The sequence below is a fragment of the Gossypium arboreum genome, chromosome 3, assembly GCF_025698485.1.
Source record: "Gossypium arboreum isolate Shixiya-1 chromosome 3, ASM2569848v2, whole genome shotgun sequence".
Taxonomy (NCBI): Eukaryota; Viridiplantae; Streptophyta; class Magnoliopsida; order Malvales; family Malvaceae; genus Gossypium; species Gossypium arboreum.
Window position 1 is genome coordinate 130,700,453 of NC_069072.1, and position 23,168 is coordinate 130,723,620.

At 31.8% G+C, this 23,168-nt stretch overlaps 1 non-coding gene and 1 pseudogene across 1 annotated transcript; one reads left to right on the forward strand and one right to left on the reverse strand.

The window, feature by feature from the left end:
* Nucleotides 1-12,144: 12,144 nt before the first annotated feature.
* Nucleotides 12,145-12,340, forward strand: LOC128290966 (U2 spliceosomal RNA). Its single transcript, XR_008280744.1, has one exon. It is a non-coding gene; the product is annotated as a U2 spliceosomal RNA (small nuclear RNA).
* Nucleotides 12,341-14,645: 2,305 nt separating this feature from the next.
* Nucleotides 14,646-15,210, reverse strand: LOC108475782 (major strawberry allergen Fra a 1-2-like; annotated as a pseudogene).
* Between the last annotated feature and the right edge of the window lie 7,958 nt (nucleotides 15,211-23,168).

Consider the following 23,168-nt stretch of genomic DNA (forward strand, 5'->3'; position numbering starts at 1 on the left):
CAAGAGCAAAACCACTTTACAAATACCACAAAAGTAGTCGAAACAAAGTTTTAATACCAGTTTGTTGAGAATGGATTAGACTAAGTATGTCAATACGACCATAAATAAATTTATTGAGACTAAATAGGACACACCACAAGAAATAATGTATGAAAAAAATAAATAAATAGACACAAGATTTATGTGGTCCGACTTTAAACCTACCTTCACAGGCAAGGACGACAAGAAATTTCACTATAACAAGAAGGTGAGAATTATAAGGGCACGTTTGGTTGGGGTGAGTGGAATAGGGTTGTAATTGAATAGAGATGTAATAAAATATAGCTGTAATGGAATAGAGCTGTAATTAGTAATTCAATTGTTTAGTTTAATGGAATGGAATAGAGTTGTAATAGTATTCTTATGTTTGGTTGAATGGAATGGATGTTGTAATAGCATAAGGAAAATGATTTAAATGACCAAATTACCTTTAGTAGAATTTTTTAGTTAGATGATTATTGTTATTGTTATTAAATTTTAATAAGATTATTACTAAATATAATTTAATAAAATAATGATATAATTTAATAATATTTTAACATAATTATTATTAAATACAATTTAATAAAATAATATATAATTTAATAACATTCTTAGTATAACTATTTTTAAAATACTAATTAATAAAAAACATAATATATAATATTAGAAAAATAATATATAACCTACTTTATTATTTTTAAACTACAATGCATATTTAATGTGCTAAAATATCATTAGCGAAACAAATAATTTAATTATCTTTTAAACTAAAAAGTAAAAGATTAGAAGTAATAAATAGTCTGAGAATTATATTTTATATCCAAATATAATGTTCATACATTAACTTGCGAATTATCTTGTGGATTATCCAAACATAAAATTTTACACCCAGCTGCAAATTATCTTGCGAAAATGGCTTGTAGCAATGAGGACGCTTTACAATTGTTTGAACAACCTCCAAGAAGGGTTTTGGTTTAGGGTTATGTGATTCCTATGTTATGTTTTCTTATCACCAAAAAAAAAATTATACTAAATGATACAAACACCCCTGGGACCAACGGGTCAAAAAAATCTAAGAAGAGCAAACACATAGCCGACAAGAAATTAATTTTTGTTATGAACTTCCACTGAATTACAATGATTTTAGCATCATTGACGTTCATTTGAATGGATTTGATTATACCATTGTAGGGTAATATAGGAAAGATCAATCTGTTGCTGAACAATGTACCAAAGAATCCAAGAGTAAGCGCTGTTGCTCTATGATTTGGGATACCATTCCAATGTGACTTATCATACATCAATGGTGTTCCATGATTACAAAATGATCAAAAAACCAAACATAATATGATGTTTTCATGATTGAGTGGAACATTGAATATCAATGACAGAGGAAAAATCAAAAGCACAAAATAATGATCCTATTATCATGCAAAGCAACTGCTTCTATCTGAACCCAACAAAAAGGGCTACTCAAAATCAAACCCACTACATTCAACAAACTGTTCTAACTTGTCACATAAGCCAAATACACAAATAGCAGGCAATGAACAATTCTAACCATAACACCATATGGCATTTAATTTCTCCAAAGTGCTACACAAAACCAAACCTATAGAGATTGTGAATAGTTCCAACCATAACATAAGAAATACTAGTGTACGAAAACTTCACATTTCTTTGAATTCATTGGTAACCTCAATAGTTTTTTCAAGATACACAATTCATCTTTTTCAAGTAGGTTAATCATTCTTAATATGAGCTTCTCTAGAACCATTGCATGGTTCAAGAAATAACTAATCCTTTCAAATGCATATTTGTTTTCATCAACCTCCCATTTTTTGAGCGTCGGTAATGCTGTGATTTTAGGTCCAGTTCTTGCCAATTAGAGTAACACTGACAATGTGGAAGCTTTCATTTATACAAAACAAAAAGAAAAGATGATTTTATTTTTTTTTAAAATAATAGTTCAAGTTTTTAGTTTGGGGGAGTGGTGAAGAATAATTGGGAAAATGGAATCTTTTATGTGGTGTTGAAATTTTCTTTGAAATGTTATATGAAATTATGGAAACTAGTATATGGTTAGTCTACTTAACAAGATTAGTGCACCAAAGAAAGAAAAGGCAAAATATATGGTGAGCTTAATAAGATTAGTATATTATACATGGAATGCCATCATTTTTCTTTTTGACAAAGTTTGAATATGTATCATCAAAACAGCATACAAGAGCTACTTCAAACAAGTTTCGATCAAATACCACCATAGATATCCAACAATTTATTAGCTAAAATACAATTGATCTCAATTCAAATAAGGAAAATGAAAACAAATAGATTAAGAACATTCACTAAGGCTTGAGACCACAGACCACATTGGATTAATCTCTTGACATGATATATGCCATGAGCAAACAATTTCTTGCATATACTAATAGCTTATACATGAGAAGCTAAAACCCTCTATTTGAACATAAGTGACTCAAGTTTAGCTCCTAGGAATCGCACCTTGAAAGGGCGTGTCTTATTAGATACAAAACAGATTACAGCAAGAATGCAACATATCCTGATGATAACTTACAGAAATTATAGAAATTATAAAGAAAAACTATATCTTTAAAGCACACAATCAAGCTTACCTGCAAAATAAAAGCAAACCATATTAATAGATTAGATGAAAAGACTTGTCAAACATGAAACATAAACCACATTAAAATTGGACGACATGAAACACTAAAATATGAAGTGAATGGCATAGAATGAAAATTGCATAGAAAAAAGGCATTTGCATGCAACATGCATAAACAACTTGAAACCAATGTATATAACCATCATCAACCCGAAAAGCAATGTGTATGGTAACACATTACATTCTATTAGCTACACAGAGTGTAGAACGTTAAGCTTAAAATAGGATTGAGACTTGACAGTAAGAAAAGAACCACATATAAATAAAGGAAAAATAAGAGAGAGTGCAACATGAGGTAAAACCAGCGGTTAGATTAACCAAGGTGACTCAAAAACAACTTCTTGAATAAAGATGTAGGATGAAAAGGAAAATTAGGAAGATAAATCTAACTTAAGAAATGGAATTGGAAAGTAAATAATTTGTAACAGTAAATATTTATTTTTCAAAAGGTTAAATTGATGGGAAAAGTTTGTTAAGTCTAAAGGGTAATGCATAGAATTCATCATTCCTAACATTTTATTTGTAAAAGAAAAACTTTTCCCACCAATTCGATCCAATGTCCTTTCTGCTCTCATCATTTTCTCGACAAAGTTTTAAATCAAAGAATAAAACAACCAAAATAGCAACTGTTGTATGAGACATAAAGATCACAACCACTTTGTCACTGAATTGCATTTTATTAGGAAAGAAAATTGTTTAGTTGCTAATAAACAGAGAGTGATTAATTTATTACAAATTGTTCAATTTGGAGCATCATATCTCTATATATACCTAGATTGGCATGTGTTGGAAAATGTCAGACATGGATATTTCAAGGAAGCCTAATATGAATTTTGTTTTGAAACTATTCAAGTTACAGATCTGGAGAAAGCTAAGACCAGTAGAAGAGACAAAGCTGAAGAGAACACAATATACAGCTTCCACAATTGGTAATGGTACAAAAGCTGAAAAAGGCTTCAATTGGTAAGAGCACGTTGCCAAACTTACCACCTCAAACACTAGAATAAATGCATCAAATGCATTAACATAAAACCAAACAAGCCCCAAACGGTGTGATGACAAAAAATTAACCTTATATTTTTTTCTCTTAGAAGTTCAAATACAGAAGATTTGACACTAAAGTAAGCTACAACAATCCTTGGAAAAATAGCACATTGGAAGCTTGGAGACTCTTGCAAAGTCTATGATCCTCTTTTGCCAGACTAATCAAACAAAACTTTTTTTATATGGAAACACAACAAGCAGAACATAGGGACAAATGAAATTAAAAAAGTTCATCATAAGACAGACATAAAATTAAGATTCTGCACAGTCAAAACATTTATATTAAGTTCCCTTAAAGCAACAAATATTTTAAAAATTATATACAAATTCCCCATGTAAAGAAGCATGACACAAAAATGTTAAGAAGCATGACACAAAAGTATAAACCAAGTGCGAGACCAACTTTTTAAATGTTTTTCTATCCAATTACATGCTATTTTGCTACAGTGGTTTCTTTTTGTGTTTGCACCTGTGAAAGAACTTGGAATTGCAAATGCCTATTTATTATATATACATATGTGTTGTTCAAAATGGATCTATTTTTGGATATTTAAGGTTAAATCTAAACAGGAAAGAGTGTCAAGAATAGAGCATAAATGTAATAGCCTGTTTTTGGTCAAATCAAGACAGTGGTTTCGAGACCACAAATTTGAGGTCTAAATAACATGATAGTATGTTTGTGTGAAAATTTCATTAATAAATTTTATTGTTTGAATGGTCAATTTGATAAAAAGGACTAAATCGCGTAAAGTGCAAAAATGATGTTCTAATAGCTAGAAGTATTAAATGGCTATGAAATTAAATAGTGGAGGTCCTTAAGATGAAATTATACCCTTGTTAAGGTTAGTGGACATTTATGTACATGGTTTATGTGAATTTTAGTATTTTATTAAAGGCTAAAATAGTAAATTAAAAAATAACTTAAGTTAAAATAATAAAAACATGGTATCATCTTCTCCATTAAGCATCCACCATTGAAAATAAGGGTTTGAAATACCATTAAAGAGCTTGAAACATTCAACCTAGTTTCCTTGAGCATGTAAGTTCATTTTCATCCCATTTTTAATGATTTCTACGTTTTTAAGATCGTTGCAGCTTAGTCTAGCTAGCCCAGGGACTAATTTGCAAAATTGTTAAAGGTTTAGGGTTTTTATATTGATGAATCTATACGTGTTTTGATGTTTAATGATAGATAATGCATGTTTGTTGTTTGATAAACAACATTTGTTAAGTGATTTTTAGTAAAATGTCCAATTAGGGATTAAATTGTGAAATGTGTAAATTTTGTGGTTAAAGTATGAAATAAATAAAAAAATATGGACTGCTAGGGACCTAATTGAAATTTGGCTAGCATGGGTTTTGGTTTAATTGCATGAATTTTTAATTTTTTTGAAATAAGGACTAAATTGTAAAAATGTTAAAATGTTAGGGACAAAAATGTAAAATTCCCTAAATGTGTGTTTTGGATTAAATTGAATAGAGAGGTAATTAAATAAGCTAAATTTGATATTATATAGATCAAGAAAAGCGAACTTCAGACTTAGATTGGAGAAAGAACAAGATTTTGGATTAATTGACTCGTTTTATCGTTTTAGCATTCGAGGTAAGTTCGTATGTAATAAGCTTTGTTATAATTGTATTTTAAATTCTTTGATATTGCATAAATTGTGCATTTGACCTTGCGAACATATTCAACGACAACTCGGCAAGTGAGAAATCTCAGTTGAACCTTAGGAATAGATTAGGATACAAATGACATGTCATTAGGGGTTATGTGATTTGGATACTGGTTCGTAAGTCCTACCGGTGGCTAAGTCATCTGGCATGTATTGCGGATACTCGTCAGCTTGTGTGATTAGCACCGTGTAGCTTCGTCATGACCATCAGCTTGTGTGAGCAGACCCGTTTGATGGCTCGAAAGTGAGTATTATATGTGATACGAGATTGAGATAACTTCAAATATGTATGTGGCAGTTAGGGTGCGAGATTCCCGAGTATCCGATAGTATTCTGAATGGTTCAACGGGTAAATCAATGATGTGGATGAGTATGAAATTGATACGAGATGGTATAGGTATTTACATAATTCGTACAAGCATTGAATCGAAGAAACTTGTGAAATTATATCTAACCTTGTGAATGAAGATTGTGGTAGGTTGATAGTTCTATATGAGATTTGTTGTGATTTGTTTAAATTGCTTAATTTGTGCATATTTGGTAAGTTAAATTTATTGTTATACGAACTTACTAAGCTTTATAGCTCATAGTGCTTATTTTTCCTTGTTTTATAGTGAAATAAAAACTAGCTCAGATTCGGGAATCGTCGGAGACTTCATCACACTATCCTACTATCATTTTGGTACTTTTGAACTTAAGTATTTTGAGTATATGGCATGTATAAGAGTTTGGTCATTTTGGTATGTATTTTGGTAATGAATTTAGCCATTTGGATTAGCTTGTAAATGTCTAAATTTTGGTTTGTATATAGCCATGAAAGTTGGCTTAATTTGGTTGGTTTGGTTGTGTATATATTTGTGCATATGGCTTATGATATGTGTTTAATGATGGCTTTGTGATGATTGTTGATAATAAGAATAGTGAATATCAAATAGTGGAAATTTGAGTTTGGTATGTTTGTGAAATTAGGTAAAATAATGCATGATTGGAAAATTACCATATTGATGATTTAAAAAAGTGAAATTTTGGTATGAAATTGAATGGCATATTGTGGTATTGATGTGTTTTGTATTGGTTGGTATAGAAATGGTATGAATTATGATTGAATGAGGTTATTAGAATGTCTATTTTTGTGCCATGAATTGTGCCATTTGGTTTGGTGTAGGTATATGCAAATTGGGTGGCAAAATGACTTGGTAAATAGCCTATTTTTGTCCACACGGGCTTGTGTCTCAGCTGTGTGTGACACACGGTTAGGTTGCACGACCGTGTGTCCTCTAGTGTTAAATTAAAAATCAAGTCAGTATGCTCCACGCTCGTGTGCTGGGCCGTGTGGCCTAAGTCAGTATACCCAATAGGTTTGGCACGGCCTAGCACACGGTTAAGAGGCATTACCAGACCTGTAACTCAATTCAAAACAACCAATTAACAAATTATCTCTCATTCAATAACCATTATTCATTCACATTCTAAATGTACTTAATTCAATCATACATAGTCTTAATCATGCCTTTGGGACTAAATTGATAACATATAAAAGTTTCAGAAACTTAGAAAATTTTCAACTTTTAAAGTGTCACACACCCGTGTGAACAGGTCGTGCGCCACACACGGCCCTAGACATGCCCGTGCGTTTAAGCCATGGCAAAATAGGGCAACACGGGCATGTGTACTAACTTATCCACACAGCCGGAGACATGCCCGTGTGCCTTGGCTATGGTCGAAACTGACTTGGGTCACACGGCTAGCCACACGCCCGTGTGTCTAGGCCATGCTCAAGCCTGACTTACAATTGTAGGGTACCCCAGAGGACACACGACCGTGCAACATGACCGTGTGTCATACATGGTTGAGACACATGCCCGTGTCTCTGCCCGTGTAGACAAAAATAAGTCATTTGAAAAGCCAAATTTGCCACCCTAAAACAAGAGTATTTACATTCATATTTGACCATATTTAAGCAACTCAATTTGCAACCAAATTAACCAATTCAATACACATTATAAGCCATATCAAACTTACCAATTACATGTCCATATACCTATATAACTACATATAAAATTCATTCATTTAACATCCATAAATTAAGACTTATTTTGCATAATTTCATTCAAACATTACCATACCAAAACATACCATCATTAAGCACATATATGCAATCCCAATGTAATGCCAAAATAAGCCAAATCACATGGCTTAACTCATGTACAAATTCATTCTCAAACCATGATACCAAAACATAACTATTACTATTAAACTAGCCTATACATGCCATATTTACATAAGTTCATAAGTTCAAAATACCAAACGAAAACTGGATTGTGTGACATGCAACTCCAACTTGTCCAGAATGAGTGAGCTAACGAACCTATAAAAGACATAGAAATAGAAACAGAAACAGAGTAAGTTCTAAGCTTAGGAAGCCCGTATAATTTAGAATTAAACTTACCATTTAAAGTAATCAAAGCAATAATAAAATGCCAACAATTCAATTTAACCATCACCTATTCATACATAATCATCACATGTTAGTTATTTAACTAATATATAAACCACCTTGTCTATATAACATTATTTAGGCCCGTTGAACCTATTAGAGCTTCAAAGGACAATCAAGTGAACAATTTCAATAATTCATCAATTCATCATCATACATGCTTTTTCGGGTCATGGTCGGTAAGCTCTTACTGAGCTGAATAACAGTAAGCTCTATTGAGCTGAAAATGGTAAGCTCTATTGAGCTAAACAGTAAGCTCTTTCGAGCTGAATCAGTAAGCTCCAATGAGCTAAAATAGTAAGCTCATACGAGCTATGGTTAGTCCGCAACAAATGCAGGAGCTCGATCATTACAGTAATTCCAGTAACATGTCACTCGTATCCAGTGAATTCAAATAGTTCAAATGGGGTTCGATAAGGAATACAATATATCATCAAGGCATTCATCTTTCAAATATTTTCATTATGTACATTTATTTCAACAAATAGAAGTATAGAAAAGTTCGATTCTAATTATATGAACTTACCTCGTATTTGTTCGTATAGCCGTCGTCTACTCTTCTACCTTTCATTTCCCCTGATCTAATTCTGGTATTTGCTTATCTTGATCAATATGATATCAAATTAACTCATTCAAACTCTCATTCAATTCAATTTAGCCTAAAACATTCATTTTGGCTAAATTACAAATTTACCCCTAGACTTTTAACTACTTTGCAATTTAGTCCTTTTTACACAAAATGGAAACTTTATGCAATTTACCCATAGCTCATGTATAACCGAATTTCATATAACCTCTTAACACCCCATATTTTTATTTTATTCACATTTTCAACCACAACATTTCTATCTTTCACAATTTAATCCCTAATTCTCATTTTGCCAAAAATCACTTTATAAAACTTGTATATCTATTAATAACCATCAATAATCTAATAAGAGACTTCAAAATACCTAAACATTCAACAATGGCATATCTAAAAATCTTTAGACATTTCAAAATCTATGGTACGGGCTAGTTAGATTAAGCTACAACGAGCTTTAAAACGTAAAAATCATTAAAAATCGAGTCAAAACCGTACCTTAATCAAAGATTGAAGTTTAGCCGAATGTAAAACCTAACTATGGCTGATTTTTCTTTCTCAAATTTGGTTTGGGAAGATGAATAGAATAATAGGATTTTGATTTTGTTTTATTATTATTAACTTAATAAGCCATTTACAAAATTAACCTTTATGACATTTGATAATATCAAAAATACCAAGCCAACAACTTCCACTATGCTATTCAAGGTCTAATTTACATGAAAGGACTCCCATATTTCAAGCTATAGCCATATAATGCTTTTAAACAATAGAACTCTACTTTTTCGCGTTACGCGATTTAGTCCTTTTTACCGAATTAAGCATTTAAATGGTAAAAATTTATTTACGAAACTTTCTCATAATTAATCTATCATGCTGTAAACCTTATTAAAATAATAAAATAAATATTTTGACTTTGGATTTGTGGTCCCGAAATCACTGTTCCAATTTGATCTAAAAACGGGCTATTACACATGGCCTGGCACACGGGCGTGTGAGGCCATTTCGAAAGGGTACACGGCTAGTCACACGGACGTGTGGTTGGCCATGTGACCCAAGTCAGGTAGTTACACGGGGTAGGACACGGGCTGGGACATGGCCATGTGCTTCCATTTCGAATGTCCACACGGCCTGTGACACGGGTGTCTTTGGCCGTGTGAGACAAACGGCCAGGCCATACGGACGTGTGTCCTCTGTAGTTGGAAAAATTTTCTAAGTTTTGTAAAAATTTCTCGAGTTCTCGGTTTAGTCCCGAACCACCCGGAATGTATGTTTAAGGTCTTGTAGGCTCATTTTAGGGACATTGTGAATGTTATTAAATGATTATTAATTGAATTTGAGAAATGTATGTGAAATGTATGATTATTTGTGCTATAAGTCTGGTAATGCTCCGTAACCCTATTTCGGCGTTGAATACGGGTGAGGGGTGTTACAATAAAAACAAAGACCAACTTGCCAAGATTTGCTCAAGAAATGTATGAAAAAGTTAAACACCCTATCTTGTTGTGTCATTTGGTTATTCCATAATCAAGCAAATTAATAGGTCAGAAATAGCGGCTAACCAAGCAATGCTTGCTTGCAACTATCTCTCAACATGCCTTTCGATTTGCATGTTGGTATACGCATGAATAAGCTTTTTAATCATAGCCATACAAAGCATAAAATTTTCACTAGCTATATATGTTGAAAGAAAGGGGGATTTAAAAGAAAATAAAAACTGTATGAAACCACCATGTTAAAGGAAGAAGAGAAAATTTGAGCTAATCAATAGTGAATGGGAGAAAAAGAATGAAATCATTTGGTTTTGTCTGGTAATTATGGCAATCCAAGATTCTTCAATTCATGCATCCAACATAAGATTGACTCAATCATTCCAGGCTTAGTTGATACACAGAATATTTCATTTAGGCACAATTTACTTTGCTGGTTTTACAATTTGCTTTGCTAGTTTATATCCAAATACGAAATAGGAAAAGAAAAGTTGAAAGAAGTGAAAGAACTTTAACTAAAAAAATCAAAGAAAAAAAAGGAATCAAAGGCACTTACTGTAAATAAGGAGGTTCAACTAGAAGGAAGAAATACGAAAGGGGAAAAGAAAAGTTAAAAGAAGTGAAAGAACTTTAACTAAAAAAATCAGAGAAAAAAAAAAGGAATCAAAGGCACTTACTGTAAATAAGGAGGTTCAACTAGAAGGAAGATGAAGATGAAGATGACGAATGGATGCTTGATCTGTCATCAATTAATGAGCTAATTTCTTGGGTTCAATTTGGGGAAAAATGTCGAGGAAGAAATCTGAAGTGAAAGTGAAAACGATGAAGAAGAGAGGCAGGCTATTTTGGTCCAAAAAAGGAAAAATGTTATTACAGGTGGTTTTGAACAGTCAATTTAGACCCCCAACCCCTAAATTGCTATTACAAGTTGTCCAGCAATAGAGGCTAATTCCATTCGGCCCATAATAGGCTATTACCTTAAACCAAACAATAGTTTATAGTCGGCTCATTGAATAGAGTTGGAATGCATAGGCTATTCCATCCAACCAAACATGCTGTAAGTGTTTTGACACTCAAAACACAACCCCCGAAAGTTTACAACTCACACCCGAAAAAATACCCAAGAGTTATTATTCAATTGCTCTCAAATTAGCCACTCAATAGCTAATTCACTCTAAAAAAAATGGTGTGTCTCATGGCTTAGTTCAAACTAAAGCCTATTTATACTAGTTTACATCTCCTTCAAGTTAATAGCCACATTTAATAACACTTGACAATTGGAAAATGATAGTAGTAATTTTTGGGCGGTAAAAATTGGTGCATAAATTAGCCACCAATTTTAACATTTGCTAGGATTCATGGCTTGTTAAATTCAAACCAAAATCTTGACTATTTGGCTTGGAAATTCAATCCATCCTTAACAGAAAAGAATAATAAAACAAAAGATATAGAAAACCAAAACGAGGAAGAAAGTAAACCACTTAAATTACAACTTGTGGATAAACCACTTAGGTTACAACTTGTGGATGGCTTGCCAATTGTCTGGCAGAGAGTCTTATGTGAACTGAAGCAGCACAGAACATGTTCATGCATATAATGTTTCAAAGCTGCAAAAGTTTTCAACTTAGAACAAAATTGCCGACTTTGACTGGGATTCTATCAAGCTAAACTTGCTTTTGTTACAATGAAAGAAAGGTGCCTGATCCAGAACTGTGTATTGTTTATTTATGGGAAGGTGTCTGATTCAAACTAATGCTGTTTCCATTGCTGCTTTTCTGAGCAGAGCCATAATCCTTTTCCTGGTGTGATTTACAATTGCAAATGCCTGTTCGCTTTTCAAAGTTTTGCTCGTTAGGACAGTGGTTTTATTGTTGAATTAATTTGCTTAAGCATGCTTCTTTGAATATTAAATTTTCTTTTCTGATGCAACTATGAAAACTAAATCTTTGATGGGATTGTGCCTTGGTTCTTGCATCAACTTCTAGGTGGCCCAGAATTAGGGTATTCAGGAAGGCTTCACTCTTTATTACGGCACCAGTACCCGGATCCTTTATAGCTGGTTTTGCATAACATCCCACATCAGGGAGAGTACGTAAGAAGAGGAGAGAAGCAGGCTTTAAATAGCGCGAAGCTTGAGGGATTACAGCATACCTTTCTCGGCCTTTTGGCTAAGATCAAGTGTAGTATCTGTTCTTATCAGTTTAATATCTGATACGTGGTCCATTGGATCACATGATATTAAATTTATTTTTGGAGTGGGGGAGTATAACGCAGTAGCTAGCTACTGGGGCTCTCGAGCGTCGCCCAGGTTTTGCACTATTGCTTGGGCCTGGCGCACCGCACCCAGATTCAGTAAAAAATTTAATAATGTGGTATGACCTAGCTCTGAATTTGAAACGTTGTTCTACTATTTCGCCAGCCTCGAGTGCATTGGTTTTAGAAAGTGAATTTGAAGAATAATCAATAAAATTTTCCAACTGTGGGATGTGAAAATTTCTACTAGAATTAGTATGGTACGAATAGTCTGCCCTGTTTTCGTTTATAAACAAGACAGGCTAGTTTTTCAGCTGAACAGAGGTTGATATCCCGCTCACTTCCATAGAAAGTCAGGTGACTAGGAAACCTCCAGCTGCCTGCTCTTTCGAAGTTAATACGGATGGATCCTCCAGTAATCCGGGGAAAGGTGGTGTGGGTGCAATTATAAAGGGGAGTGGGTGAGAGGTGCTTAGAGGTGGACTCTCCTTATTTCATTAGTTGAATATTTCACACTTGGAGATTGAAATTTGATGCTGAAATTGTTGTTAAAATCATTAAAAATGTTGATTCTAACATGATTCTCTCTGTACTTGTAAATGACTATATGTCATTCATGTCCAAATTGGGGATGGCCTCAAATCATATCTGATAGGGAGGAAAAACAGTGAGCAGATATGACAGCTCAGCTAGGGGGCAGTTTTCCACAGTGAAATTCTAGCACTTTTTGTATTAGGGACATTTTGTTCATTTGTATGGAATCTCATGTATTTAGGCACCCTTTAGATAGGCGATATGTTTATCTGTAGTTAGTATAAAATCAGCATGGCGATGAGATTATACTGTAGAGTAAGATAAAAAGAAAGCTAAATGTACTATACTGAAAGTAAATATCTATCCAAAGGGACCCTTAGTCTCTATAGAAGACCGATGCTTCTGAACAAGATATGAATCTTTTTACTTATTTTGATTTATGAAATGTTATATGTTATATTAAAAAAATGTATCTTTAGCAATTGTGTGGTATTAACAGTGGTATTAACAGGTTTTCTCATTTCTGAGAAATTAGCTTTTGTTCAGGTATTATGTTATACAATTATAAGTGAAATTTAAGGAACGGAAACAAGGAAGAAAGTGAACTTAAAAAATTAAATTAATATTACTAAAGAATTATTAATATATATAAAACAAAAGATTTAAGAAGCCGAAACATGAAAGAAAGTAAACTTTAGGAGTACAAATATTTAAAACCAATACATGAATATATAAATGTTAAATTGTAAAATTAAATTAATTAAGTTACTAAATTGTTTTGTTTTTATTTTGAATTTAAGATATTTTTTTATTTTATACTTATTTAAAATTTAACTTGAATTCATAATCTTACTAATATTATTATTTAATTTAAATTTTTGAATAGTAACACTTGAATTTAATATGTAAATTCGATTTTTGAAGCAATTATGTAAATTTAATTAAAAAGGTTGTTTAAAAAAATGCAAATATTTGATATGCTGTCATCACTACATAGTCTATTAGAATTGTTTTCCCCTCCTTTTTTGCCAAATTCCAACAATATTGCTATTAAGATTCACTAATTTGTTCTTTTATGGTAAGCTTGATTGTTGTTCCTTTTTTCTGAAGAAAGATACAACTGACAATCTATAGATTACAAGCAAAGTTGCAGGTAAGATCTGTTCATGATTGCATAATGAAAATGGCAGTGTATAAAGAAACCACCACAATTTTCAGGCCTAAATTCAATCACCTAATATTTGAAATGATTTGGGTCTGAATTGATTCTCGATAATATTCATGATGTGGAATTGAAGTGGAATTGAAGTGTGTTATGATACTTGTTATCACCGGCCTAAGACCCGAATGGGTTCGGGTTGGATGAGCCGGTTTCCATTGAGCTCGTACATTGATGTCACAGGCTGAGCTCGCAGGATGGGTACCTATGTTCTCCTGCGAGGTCACGCATGAGACTACATAAACACATATTTAACCTAGAGTAAGCTACTTATTGATGTGCATGAAATCTATTTAATAAATTATATCAATGAACAATATCTATATCATATAAATAGACCATCACTGCCATCTAAGAGTTACAGAGAAAAATACTCAACAATGTGCCACAATTAATTTCAACAATCTTCAACTAATTAAACTTGAGTTTATAAGTTCAATATATAAATCTTGAAAAATTCAGTAAATAAATTGGATGCTTCATTGCAGGCTTCATGCATTTCAGTTCAAGCTTCCTGGTCAACCTATGAGCTCTTATTAGCAATCTGAATTTCATATGAATCCCCAACTTCAAAACTAAAAACTAATAGAAGAGAAAAAAAAAGGCAATTGCTTGATATTCATTGAAATGGATGATGCTATCTTAGTAAGCATCAGAATTTGCCAGGAGATGGACTTCAATGGCCTTGAATATTCTCAATGCCTTTTCTTTACCTGCTTTGATTCCCTCTTCCTTGAGCTCAAAGTCACCTACGGTGTAATACTTACAAGTAGTCTTGCATATGGATCCCCCCCATCTGGATAGTCCTCTAACTTCGTCTCATAAGTGATTTTTTCAAGCTTGTTCATCAATGCATCACCTTCGATAACACTGTAAATATACACAAAATTTTCTTTGTCTAGTGCTTCAACCTTCTGCTTCATGTAATTGAATTGGCTTTCTGCCTGAAGAAAAAAAACGTAACTTTCTCTTTTTCCCTTCAGATTTAATATACACATATGTATATGATTCAAAGTATAAAGTTATATAAATGAAGTGACCTTCTCCAAAGGTGACCTTCTTGATGCTACCAGGCTCACCATTGCCTTCAATGTACTCAACGCACTTAAAAGCCTGAGGAACAATCTTCGGTATAAGGTTGAGCCTTGAACATCTTGGCCGGTGGGATTGCTGTAATAACCTCAGATTCATATGTGAAAACAACCATGATTTTCTTGTGATTTTAGGAAATGATGAAAGAGGTATCTAAGCTGTGGAGATGTAAACCAGAGGATGTAGTATTATAGACTGTGGGAACAATGAAGAATAGCCTCTTTCAAATCCTAGCCAGGTGATTCGTTTCTTCATATTTTATTGGATTGTTAATTTATTAGTTGAAAATTCGTAATACAATCAAGAAATCACCGCTTGCAATATTGATTCAGGTTTGCGTACTGACATTAGATGTTCTTCGATATGAAACAGATATAAGCTTACTACAAACAACAAAAACATGGATCATGAAAGCAGTCTATTACAAGATAGATTAAAAGGAAGGAACTGTAATATTTTAAACACATCAATTAGACACTCAATTCACGTGCTTGGACCATTAGTAATGTCGCATATTGTAATATATATATATATATATATTTAAAAAGTAAGAAATATATAGTTCTCTATACGGTGAAGTCAGAAAATTTTTTGGAGCCGAAATTAAATTATAATTTTTATAACATTAAAAAAGTAATTTTTTCATTTTAATAGCCAATATCTTTATAACTTCTCAAGGACTAAATCAATTTTGTATTATTTTTAGAAGAGCTAAAGTAAAAATTTTCCAGTCCTCCTCTCATGGAGGCTATCCTTCATGTTTATGAGGTACGGTTTTTTAATGTGACATGTTAGGGGTAACTAGATGTCATGCATAATGATAAATTACCCTCCTTAAACTCAACATGTATCCTTAGAATTATCTCTGCAAAGATCTTGCAAGCTAGGGAGGAGGTGAGCTAGCGGAGTGACGAGCTAGTGAGTGGTGAGCTAGCAAAGAGCCATCAGGTGATGTCGTCCTTTCCTGATCGGGTCAAATTCTGGATCACTTAAGTGGATCGAATTTTATGTGTTTTTTTTTAAGTATTCTATAACAAAAGTATACTAGTAGCAGTCTCGAATAAACTCATTGAAAGCATCCCACATGACAGATTTTTTTTTTACGACTAAAGTATGTTTCATGTTTATTTTATTCTTTTCGAGATTCGTGATAACCTTTCTCGATAGTATTATTTTCAAGATTCAAATCTAAATTTTTTTCTTGAAAGTGCAATATATTTTACCACTATATTCAACATTTATTGATAGATTTGAGTACTTGTTTACGTTGTCTATAAAAATAGAAAAAGCCTTGTTAGTGTATAAATTTATACATTACAATAAGCTACACAAATACATTTATAAAAATTTTACAAACAAAAATAGATAATTTAAAATTTTAATTGTTAATTAAATTTGTTCAAGAGATAGCAGCCAGTAGTTCCCTGAAAGAGAATGAACTTTTACATTATTGCATCAAGTATAAATCTTATAATTATAATGATTTACTAATGGTACACTATTTTTAAGATTTTCTTGTAAATCGTTTAACCCTTGTGAATCTGTGTCATATACATATACGGATATGGGTTTGAAAATATAACTCGTTAAAATATTTGAAGTTGTTGAAATGTGCTGAGGGAAGTGTTCACTTCCTTAACTATTGCAACAAAATAATTTGTCATATTCGGAAGATTAATAATTTATTGAATTGTACATTTGAGTTGAGTTGATATTATAGAATGAATCAAGTCAAACAATGAAGTTCAAATCACTTGCAAAATTTTATTTAGAAGATTGGGTCGAATCATGCGAATCAAATCCCTTTAATAGAGGAAGTTAGATTGAATTGAAACGTTGAAGACCTATATCTATCAATAGCCTATTTTATGTTGTTTGTTAATATTATATTGTATATAACTATTTCAAATGTTGTTTATTGTGGATTGCGATAAATCTTTACTATGTTAGTAAGTCTTGAAAAAATAATATAATTGAAAGAATTGTATAGACAAATGAGGAATATTATACGTGTGAGTGCATTTATGGTTGTAAATAGGGGTGAACAAAACTCGATTTGATTAAAAAAATCAAAAAAAGTTCAGATTTCGAGTTAATCGAATCGAGTTATTCAAGTTTCGAGTTCGAATTAAGTTGAATTTTACAATTCGAATAATTGAATAGCATATTGGTGTAAATACTCTTTTGGTCCTTGTCAATTTTGAAAATGCATAAATTGATCTCTCTCAATAAAAATTACAAAATAATCAAAATAATTTTCAAAATTCAAAATAATTTTAAAATTCAAAATATTTATAAAAATTCAAAATTTTATATTTTTAAAAATTATAATAATTTTAAAAATTCTAAATCATATATAAAGAAAGTTAAAATTTTAAAATTTTCTAAAATAATATTTCGAGGACCTAAATAAGTTAATTAATGATTCAAGTTTATCATACTAAAGTATCTTTATTATTATTATTATTATTTTGTTTTGAATTTTTTTGAATATATATGGTTCCAAATTTTTATGCTATAACATAGAATTAGTTATCTTGTAACAAAATTTTAATTTAACATGTTAAATTTTTAATTTCACTCGATTCACATTTCATTTCACTCAATTCGAATTTCATTTCACTCAATTCGAATTTCATTTCACTCGACTCGATTCGAAAAATTTCAAATCAAGTTAGGATGATAAAGTAGGACTCGTCAACTCGATTAACTTGAAATTTTTTTCAATCAATTCGATTCAATTCGATTGGACTCGATTCGATCGAACGCTTGTAACAGATCGTTTTTGGTCAAATCAGAATAATGGTTTTGAGACCACAAATCCGAGGTCAAAATAATTATTTTATTATTATTTTAATATTTACAGCATGATAGCATGTATGTGTGAAATTTTTGTTTAAAATTTTATCGTTTGAATGCTCAATTCGGTAAAAAGGACTAAATCGCGTAATGTCCAAAAGTGTTGTTCTATTAGTTAAAAGTATCTAATAGCTATAGAAACTTAAATTAAAGGTCCTTATGTTGTAATTAGATCATTAATAGCATGATTGGACACAAATGGACACCATTTGGATGATATTAATGGTTTATAATAAAGGTTAATTTGGTAATTGTTAAATATAAGTTAATTAAATAAAACAAACATTAATTTTAAGGTTATCATCTTCATCATAGCTGAATTTTGAAGGAGAAAAATAAGAAATTAGGGTTCTTCATCTGGCCAAGTAAAATTCAAGCAATTAGGTATGTGTTTTGCTCGGTTTTTAATTATTTCTATGTTTTTGTGATCGTTGCATCTAGTACTAGCTAGCCCAAGGACTATTTTACAAAACTGTTAAAGATTTTAAAAGTTTCCATTGATGAATACATGAGTATTTTGATGTTTGATGATAGGTTTTGAATGTTTGTTAAAAGATATACAAGTTTTGTTAAGTGATTTTTAGTCAAAATGCAAAATAGGGATTAAATTGAGAAATGTTAAAATTTTGTGGTTGAAATATGAAATAAATGAAAAATATGGGCTTCTAAGGGAATTATGGTAATTTGGATAGCATGGGTTTATTGTGAATTTCATTAATTTGTGATTTTATGAAATAATGACTAAATTGTAAAAGTGGTGAAATTCTAGGGGCAAAAGTGTAAATGTGCCTAAATGTGTGTTTTGGACTAAATTGAATAGAGATATTATTGAATAAGTTATTTTTGAATATATTTAGGTCAAGAAATTTGGATCTAGATCTGGGAAAAACGAAAGTTATCGACTAATCGCCTTATTTTGTCGTTTACACATCCGAGGTAAGTTAGTACGTTATAATGTCATTTTAAATGTATTTTATATGCTTTGATATAGCATAAATTGTGATTATGTGACTATGGACAAGTTTGGAAATGATTTGATGATCATTTGACAATTGGAAGCCCGGTTGAACCTTATGAATAGTTTAGGATGCTAGTGACATGTCATTAGGATATTATGAGTTGGCTTCGGGCCATGATATAGTACTTTGGGTGTGAGTTATACCGATTTGGCTTAGGGCCATACATATTAGTTGATTTTGGCTTCGGGCCATGTTATCAGAACTTCAGAGATAAGTTGCCTTGATTTGGCTACGGGCCATGGTATATGTACTTATCGTGTGAGATCCTTAAGTATCTGACTTCTATTTCGAATGGTTCAATGGATAAATGAAAGCCGAGAATGTGTATGAAATTTGTACGAGATAGTACAGGTATGTGCATAAACTATTTTGGCATTAGATTGAAGAAATGATGATGAAAGTATATAAATTTGTGAATGAGAAATAGAAAGGTTTGTTAGTGAATAGGTAAATTGACTCAAAGTGTGCATAGGTGATCGTCGGAGATTGCATCACACTATCTACCTATCACCTAATAATGTATATAAGTGTGCAAATGGATTTTTGTTTGAGTTGATGATTGACCTATATTATGTGATTATGGTTGGATTATGATGCTTGTTGTGAATAGGTAAATTAAATTTCATTAGGTGAAGAATTGAGAATTGGTATGCTTGGAAATTAAGCCAATTAATGCATATTTGAGTTTGGTTATAGTGATGTTTGAAGTAATTGGTATTTGGTATGTTTTGAATGAGTAAAACATGAGTTTATAAGTATGTTGGTGGTTGATATTAAATTGGTACCTTTTAGTCTTGGTTGTGGTTGATTTGAATGCCCTTATATGCTATGAATTTGTACCATTTGGCTTGTATAGGTAATTGCAAATTTGGGGTGGCAAAATTGCTTGGTAAATAGCCTATTTTTGTCCACACAGGCAAAGACACGGGCGTGTGTCTCAGCCGCATGTGACACACGGTCATGTTACACGGCCATGTGTCCCTGGTGTGGTTTTTGAAATCAAGTCAGTATGCTTGTATGTAATACCCCGAAAATTTCTATAGTAAGATATTATCCTGGATATAGAAAAATAAGGAAATAAGTGACAAAAAAGGGACGTTTTAAATTATGACAACATTGGGAAGTAAATTATAATATCTTGATTCAGGAGAGGACTAAATTGTCAAAGTGTGAAAAGTTTTGTTGCCTAAGAGTAAATACTCAAAACTTAAGGGGTTAAAGTGTAAATATGAAAAATTTGAAGGGCCAATAGTGTAAATATTTTAAGGGTGGAATAATCAGGAAACTAAGGAAAATGGATGAATTAGGACCAAATTGAATAGGTGAAGAGTTATGAGGGACTAAATTGTAATTTTACCAAATTAAATGATGACTCAAGGATGGAATTTTAAAAGATAATAAAGGGCAAAATGGTTAATTGGAAGAGAGAGAAATCTAAAAAGTAATGATGATGTTGATGATATTTTATAATTATTTAATTAAGATAAATATTATTTTAATATTTTAATGAGATATTTTACTATTTATTATTATTTTATTATTAATTTATTTAATATATAAGGAAGAAAAGATGAAGAATTTCTATCATCTTTCCATCCATGCAATTCATGTTAGAAGAAAAGAGAAGAAAGTTTTCTTTTCTTTATAATTTAGTCCTTCCACCAAAAATTCATCATTTTCACTTAGAAATCAAAAGAATTTCCTTAGCTATCAAGAGAGAAAGATGACAAGGAGACTATGAGAAGCTAGAATATGAAGTTAGACTCAAGAAATAGAAGCTGGAGGAGAGAGAAAACCAAGATAAAGATTGAAATCAATGAGACAAGGTAAGAACATCAAGATTTCAATATATTTTTAAGTTTGATACTATTGAAAAAGCATGAAAATGATGTTAATGTAAAGTTTTATTATATAAGGTTTTATGTTCTTGATATGTTAGTGAAGAGAAAATAAGAGAAAGTAATGAGAAATAGTGTAGAGAAAGAAAATAAGGGTGTTATAAACATGGTAAATAAACATCTTGCACTAAAACAGTTTTGGATAACCGCAGTAGGCTAACTTTGAAAAATCACCATAAATTTTGTAAATCGAAGTATAGGATGAAAAAAATATTTAATTAAAGCTTATTGATTCTAGTTTCTTATAGAAGAAACGATGTAAGCAATGGAATTCTGAATCATGAGATATAATAAATTCTGTGAGACAAGGTCAGAATGATTTCGAGTTCTCCTATTTTGACTTTGGAAAATCATTAAAAATTGGATAAAAATAATTAAGGGTTTAAATTTAAATTTTTAAAATCATTAATGAGTCTATTTTTAATATAAATAAGTGGAAACATCATCCGAATCTCGTACGAGGAGATAATTAATTCTTAGCAAAGAAGACAGCAGAACAGGGGTAACTTTAAAGAATAAACTGTACTTATTGGCTAAACCAAAAATTCTAAAAATTTTATGGTAAGAATATATGTGAATCTAGTTTTAGGAAAAATTAGCAGATATTAATTTGGAGTTCTTTATCTTAAGATAAAAATAATTTAGTGACTATGACACTGATGGACAACTTTGAATATACATATAAGTAAATAGTGAAATTATAGATAATGTTACTTATAAGCATGTTATATACATTAAGGATGTGGAATGGAGAGGAGAGGGAGGAAAATATATATGAATATTCAGCTAGTATGGTTAATTTGCATGTTTTAGGCTCAAGGACTAAATTGAATAAAAGTAAAACTTTAGGAGGCAATTTTGTAAAAATGTCAAAAATGACCAAATTGAAGGGAATGAATTGTTTTATTATCTAAATTAATAAATTGAATAAAATTATTAATTTAAGATAGGGTCAAAATCGGGAAAATGATAAATTACCAAAATGCCCCTAAATCTTGGTATTTCTACAATTTAGTCAGGTAGGTTTGTATAACTTGAATGAGCATGTAAATATGTCAATTTAAATATTGTATTGTATTTTATATGATGTTTGAATTGAATATATTAAATGTATGGATGTTGAAATGAAAGAAATAATACATGTTTTGAAACTACTTGAAATGGATAAAATCTGTTTGAATATTGGGTTCCGGATGGATATAGGTGATTTCCCAAATGAAGGAGTTCCTCCATGTGTTGCAGAAATAGATAACCCAGATGGTTAATCTGACAAAAGCCTTCTCGAGAATATAAAATGGATAGGATTCGTTCCTGATTCACTATAATACCTCAAAATGGATAGGATTTGTTCCTGATTCACTATGGTAATTTAAAGTGAATAGGATTTATTCCTGATTCATTACGGTAACTTAAGGCGGATAGGATTTGACCTGAAAAGGTAATCCTGATTCGCTATGGTTACACGAGATATGATTCCTTATGATAACTTAAGGTGGGTAGGATTTGACCTGAAAAGGTAATCTTAATTCACTACAGTTACATGAAATGTGACTCGAGAGAGTGCTTGATGATTAAATGTCCTAAGGGTTATTTCTGAATATGAATTGATGAAATATGGAAATGTACGCTTTGAGTGTACTGTTGAAAAATCCATCGGAACTCCAATGATTCAACGGATAGAATATTTGATATGATACGAGAATTATAATATGAAAAGAATGTTACATGAAACATGAAAATGAATAATAAATGATATAAATTAATTGAAATTATTCTGAAAATTTCGGTAATGCCTCTTATCCTATCCAGGTCTCGGGTACGTGTATGGGGTGTTACACTACATGGCCTCACACACGGGCGTGTGACTTGACCGTGTGGCATAAGTCAGTATACCCTATAGGATTGGCAGGGCCTAGCACACAGCTTGGCACACAGGCATGTGTGGCCACTTTGAAGGGCACACGGGCTAGACACACGAGCGTGTGGTTGGCCGTGTGACCCAAGTCAGTAAGCTCACTTGTTTGGACATGGGGTAGGACATAGGCTGAGATACAGCCATGTGCTCCCATTTCGAATGTCTACACAGCCTGTGACATGGGCGTGTCTGGTGGCCGTGTGAAACACATGGCTGGCCACACGGGCGTGTGTCCCCTGTTTTGAGAAAAATTTTCAAAGTTTCGTGAAAGATTCATGAGTTATCAGTTTAGTCCCGAACCACTCCCAAAGCATGTTTAAGGCCTCGTAGGCTTGTTTAAGAGACAAATTGATTGAGAATGAATGATGATTATATGTATTGA